This window comes from Hypanus sabinus, chromosome 8, assembly GCF_030144855.1.
Source record: "Hypanus sabinus isolate sHypSab1 chromosome 8, sHypSab1.hap1, whole genome shotgun sequence".
NCBI lineage: Eukaryota > Metazoa > Chordata > Chondrichthyes > Myliobatiformes > Dasyatidae > Hypanus > Hypanus sabinus.
This window is the reverse complement of record NC_082713.1, coordinates 160,240,635-160,246,806: the sequence shown is the minus strand read 5'-3', so window position 1 is coordinate 160,246,806 and position 6,172 is coordinate 160,240,635.

Genomic DNA, 6,172 nt, shown 5'->3' with positions numbered 1-6,172 from the left:
GGGGAGGAGGGGCATTAACAGAAATTAGAGAAATCAATGTTCATGCCATCAGGTTGGAGGCTACCCAGCCGGTATATAAGGTGTTCTTCCTCCAACCTGAGTTTGGATTCATGGATGTTTTTTTTTGGTTTCTCACACCATTCTCTGTAAATTCCAGTGTTTGTTGTGTATGAAAACCACAGGAGGTAAGTAATTTCTGAGATTCTCAAACCACCCCATTTGGCACCAACAAGTTCACTTAGATCAGATTTCTTCCCCATTCTAATGTTTTGCCCGGACAACAACTAGAATCTCTTGACCATGTCTGCATGCTTTTATGCTTAGAGTTGTAACTTACAGTAGATATATTGCATTAGCGTGCAGGTTTACATGTATCTAGTAAAGTGGCCACTGAGAGAGGCCCTCTGTTGGTTGAGGTGGACCATGAATATTGTGCCCTGGCTGTCTTTGTGATATGCATACCATGCAGACCCTTGAGTTTAGATTGGAAATTCATGGGCCACACACAGGCAAATGGTATTAGCCTTGCTGGGGCACCTTGGTGTGGAGCTGTTGAGCTAAAGGGCATTTTCTCTGTAGTATAACTCTATGAACTCCATGAAGTTGTAAGTTTGGGTGGCAGATTGAGTTGAATCCCAACAAATGTGCACTTTGGGAGGTCAAATTTAAGAGGAAAGTGCACAGTAAATGGCAGGAAACCTCACAGCATTGATGTATGAGGGAACTTAGGATGCAGTCTCATTGCTTCTGATGCTGCAGTGTTCACCGAGCTCAGCAGACAGACAGACATACTTTATTGATCCCGAGGGAAATTGGGTTTCGTTACAGCCACACCAACCAAGAATAGTGAAGAAATATAGCAATATAAAACCATAAATAATTAAATAATAAGTTAATCATGCCAAGTGGAAATAAGTCAAGGACCAGCCAATTGGCTCAGGTGTCTGACACTCCAAGGGAGGAATTGTAAAGTTTGATGGCCACAGGCAGGAATGACTTCCTATGCCGCTCAGTGTTACATCTCGGTGGAATGAGTCTCTGGCTGAATGTACTCCTGTGCATAACCAGTACATTATGGAGTTGATGGGAGACATTGTCCAAGATGGCATGCAACTTGGACAGCATTCTCTTTTCAGACACCACCGTCAGAGAGTCCAGTTCCACCCCCACAGCATCACTGGGCTTACGAAAGAGTTTGTTGATTCTGTTGGTGTCTGCTACCCTCAGCCTGCTGCCCCAGCACACAACAGCAAATATGATAGCACTGGCCACCACAGACTCATAGAACATCCTCAGCATCATCTGGCAGATGTTAAAGAACCTCAGTCTCCTCAGGAAATAGAGACGGCTCTGACCCTTCTCGTAGACAGCCTCAGTGTTCTTTGACCAGTCCAGTTTATTGTCAATTCATATCCCCAGGTATTTGTAATCCAGGTATTTGCAGTTAGCTTGCAGACGTTTCACCACCAGTCAAGGTGACATCCTCAGTGTGTAGTTGGTGTTTCTCTCTGGGAGTGCTCCTGTTTATATAGACCCCCATTCGCTTGTCTTCGGCCTGATTGACTACCCTTCCAGTTGACCTTTAAATTCTATTGGCTCGCATTTCTTTGGCAAGTGAACGGGGGCCTATATGAGCACAAGCACTCCCAGAGAGAAACACCAACAACTGTGCACCAAGGGTGTCACTTCGACTGTGATGAAACACCTGCGAGCTAATTGCCAAGTCGGCGAACATTGCAACAGCAAATGCCCCAGCCCGAGCTACAAATATTCACCACCATCCTAATTCCGTGGGCTCCTGAAAGTCACAACACAACAGATAAGTTGGGAAGGAATGTGTATAGCATGCCTATTTTCATCAGGTGAGTACAGTGGAATGGTAAGTCATGTTGCCGGTGTATAATACCTTGGTCCAGCCACATTTGGAGTTTGCAGTTGCAGTTTGTGCATTACAGGTAGGCTGTGGAGGCTTGACAGAGTCATAGAGCACCACAGCAAAGAAACAGGCCCTTCTGCCCCTCCAGACCATAGGTGCAGAAGAGATGTTAGCAGCACACACAAAACACTGGAGGAACTCAGCAGGCCGGGCAGCATCTATGGAAAAGCGTACAGTCGATGTTTCGGGATGAAATCCCTTGGCAGGACTAAAGGAAAAAAGCTGAGGAGTAGATTTAAAAACTGGTGGGGTGGGGCAGGGGAGAAAGAAACACAAGGTGACAGATGGTACACCACCTTATATTCCATTAGGGTAGCCTCCAAATTGATGGCATGAACATTGATTTCTCAAACTTCTGGTAATGCTCCCGTCCCCTTTTTCCTCTCTCACCTCACTTCCTTGCCCGCCCATCGCCTGCCTCTGGTGCTCCTTCCCCTTTTGCTTCTTCCATGGCCTTCTGTCCCTTTCACCAATCAACTTCCCAGCTCTTTACTTCATTCCTCTCCCTTCACTTGTCACCTGGTGTTTCTCTCTCCCCTCCCCCCACCTTTCGAATCTACTTCTCAGCTTATCTCCCGTCCTGCCAAAGGGCCTTGGCCTGAAACGTCTACTCTTTTCCACAGATGCTGCCTGGCCTGCCGAGTTCCTCCAGCATTTTGAGTGTGTTGCTCAGATTTCCAGCATCTGCAGATTTTCTCTAGTTTTGTTCTAGGTGTTGCCTGGATTAGAGAGTATTCACTATAAGCAGAGGCTGAACACACACTTGATAAGGAATTTATAATTATGAGAGCATAGGCAGGGTGGATGTCAAATACCAGATGACATCATTTAAAGGTCAGAGGGGAAAAGTTTGAAGAAGATTTACAAGGCAGGTTTTTTTTCATCGAGATCAGCTGGTGCTGGGAATGTGCTGTCCGAGGAGACGGAGGAAGCAGATATGACAGTAATGTTTCAGAGACATTAAGACATGCAGGGAATAGAGGAACATAGACCATGTGCAGTCAGATAGGATGAGTTTAATTTGGCATTGTGGGTGTTACATTCTGTACAAGGTTATATACGTTTTGGCATTGTTGGCGATTCATTGCCCATCCCTAATGGCTTCTCTGTCTGGGTGTGATCACTGGAGTCCTGGGTCTTGGGCTAGGTTTAATCAATGCAGTTTGTGGATTGGACTTTGTAGTTTATGTTATGATTTGTTTCTGGTTCTTGGTTGCTGCTTTTTTTCTGTTGCTATTTTGATCGGGGCAGACTGCATGTAAAGAATGACACAGCACGAGATTAAACTGAACTGAATATGCCTGGGTGCTTTCAATGACTTTGTGGGTTGGTGTTTTATATTCTGCATTTTTGGCTAATTTTTTTTCTTTGTTTTGTTGCTGTTTGTGCGGAAGAATTTCGGGGTTGTACACTGCATTTATACTTTTATAATAAATGTACTTTCAACTTGAATTGTCCGTAACAAAGGGAAAGGTGGTAGTGACTCATGTTTTTGAACTGCTGCCCTGTTTTTAGATTGAAAGTTCCAAGATTTAGACTTAGACTCAGTGACAAAGAAGGTCATTAATATATTTCCAAAGCAACACACACAAAATGCTGGAGGAACTCAGAAGGGAATGCAGCAACTATGTCAACCAACAAACAGTCGCTGTTTCAGGCCAAGGCCCTGCTTCAGGACAAGGCATAAGACCATAAGAAATAGGATCAGGAGTAGGCCACCTAGAATCAAGCCTGCCATTCAATGGCGGCATTCAATAAGATCATGGCTGTTCTGCCCATGAACTCATATCCACCTACCTGCCTTTTCCCCATAACCCTTAATTCCCCCCTTTTTATTTATGAAGTGATACAGCACTATAACAGGCCTTTCTGGCCCAACAAGCCTACGCTGCCCAATTATACCCATGTGACCAGCTGGAGGAAACCCATGCGGTCATGGGGAGAATACACAGTACAATCTCCTTACAGGCAGTGGGGAACTTGCACTTGGATGGCTGGCCCTGTAATAGTGTTACACTAACCACCTCGCTACTGTGTCTGGACAGAGTCTTTACAAGACGGGTGACCCCAGCTGTTGTCAACACTCTTCAGAGATTGCCTGCCTGGCATCTGTGGTTGCATAAACAGAGCTTGTGATGTGCTCTACCTGGCCCTGATCGTGGGGGGCTAAGGAGTTGCTAAAACTGGCCCAAGGGTGACCTGCAGGCTATCTGACAGAGGGAGCGTCTTGCACCTCCTTTGGTGGCATTCACAGCTTCATTCATCGTGCAGTAGTTTACTGTCAGTCATACAAGTCCCTGGTGGAGACTCAGGAATACTGTCACACACAGACGTTGAGGGATTCTTCTTGCTGTTTCCATAATAGTTTTGATTGATCAGTCAGGGTTGTTGGCCCTGAGGCGAACACCAGAACCTGGAGGACCAGTGGACCACTCTTGGTCTGGCCTTTACCCTTTGACCTGTTCGGCATGGGTGATCCTGACTCTAGCCAGCATAGCTCTCTGGGTCATTGAGGCACACAAGCCTCCAAACCCTACCACAGGTTGTGGTCCTCTTGGACGAAGGGTATATTTAGGCTAAACTTAAAAGTCACATTTGGTGTAAAGAAATCCTTGCAGTTTATTCAGACCAAAAGCACAAGCAGAACCAAGAATCACACTGAAAATCTCAAACCATTTATTGAATTTTATTTCCTTTGTAAACATACTGTAAGATTTAAATCTTGTAGATAGTGAAGAAAATAGTGGAAATACTCAGCAGGACCAGATTACTTCCAGCGTTTTCTGCTTTATTTACAGATTTCCATAGTCCAAAATATCTTACTTCAATTTATCTCACACATTTGGATAGGAGAGAGTGATGTCATCACAGGTGGCAATTATTATACATTGTGCAGAGCACACAATTTCCATGGCTCCATTCCAATAGTAAAGAGAAGCCATTGGTTAGGGAGTTGGAAATATATCAGTGTTGATTTCACAGAGATTGTAGAAGCCTTGTGGCAAAACAGTTGTGACTGGTTTGAAGGGGAAGTCATAGGGAGGGACAGGAGAGGAGAAATGAAACACAAGGTGCTATAGCCTGGTGCAATGAACATCTGTTTTCTCAGATATTCTCCCTATACACAGGGTGCCTCAGCTGAACTAAATGTAGTTTATAGTAGGAAATTGCACAAGGGCAGCAAAGAGACACAGCATATTACCCAAGACAAAACAATCGCAAGGTTTATCTACACAAACGTTCTTCAGGGTATCTAATCTTACAGTTTAAAAAAACTATTCTAGTGGTTTGAATCCAATTAAGATGATGTCATTACTAAACGGCGGGGGGGGGGGGTTGGGTAGATTCGGGTTGTAATGGTTCTACATCTGGAAGGCAGAGCTCTTCTTGCATGGTTAAAAATGCACTGCACGGCATATTGCAACAATTTAAAATTTAATGTATCTTCTACTGTCAAGTCATGGTTATCATCCTGTCACACACAGTTTCAAGATATAGGTAACGTGCTCCAGGCTTCAGCAGACTCCTAATTCATCCCTGGTTAGATAGGGGAAACGACCACCAGAGCTTTGCAATGCTCAGAGTTTATACCTTTATTTGGTATCATAATTGGTATATTCAAACAGGAAACCTTTGTTAGTTGATCCTGCATCTCAACTGGTACATGCCAGTCTACAGTGGCCTTCTCCAAACTCTCATGGTCCAGTCCCTGTCTACCTAGTAGAATCTGACAGCCCTATCTCCTTTTTTTTGTGCTGGAGTCACAAAAGGAAATGATATGCCCCAGAAAAGATAACATTACCACATCAAATTTAATGGCTCAGTCTTCCTGAATGGATCATTAAAAATAACTAAAACTTGTAGAAAATAGAAGGCTTTGGTTAGGTAGACTTACAAGAGCCTAAAATAAAAACAGAAGTCTTCCTTGACCATTTTCCAAGATAATGTGACCTGTACACTAACAGCTCTATTAAGCTTGCCTGTATGACCCTTGTTCACTATACAGTACTGTGCAAAAGTCTTAGGTTCATGCATATAGCTAGGATGCCCAAGACCTTTGCACAGAACTTTAGTAACTTATGTAAGCAAAGTTTGGATAGGTACATGGATGGTAGGGCAATGATACCAGTGCAGGTCGATAGGAGTAGGCAGTTTCTTTGGTTTGGCACAGACTAGACAGGCAGAATAGGCCTGTTTCTGTGCTGTACTTTGCTATGACTGTACTGCTGCAACAAA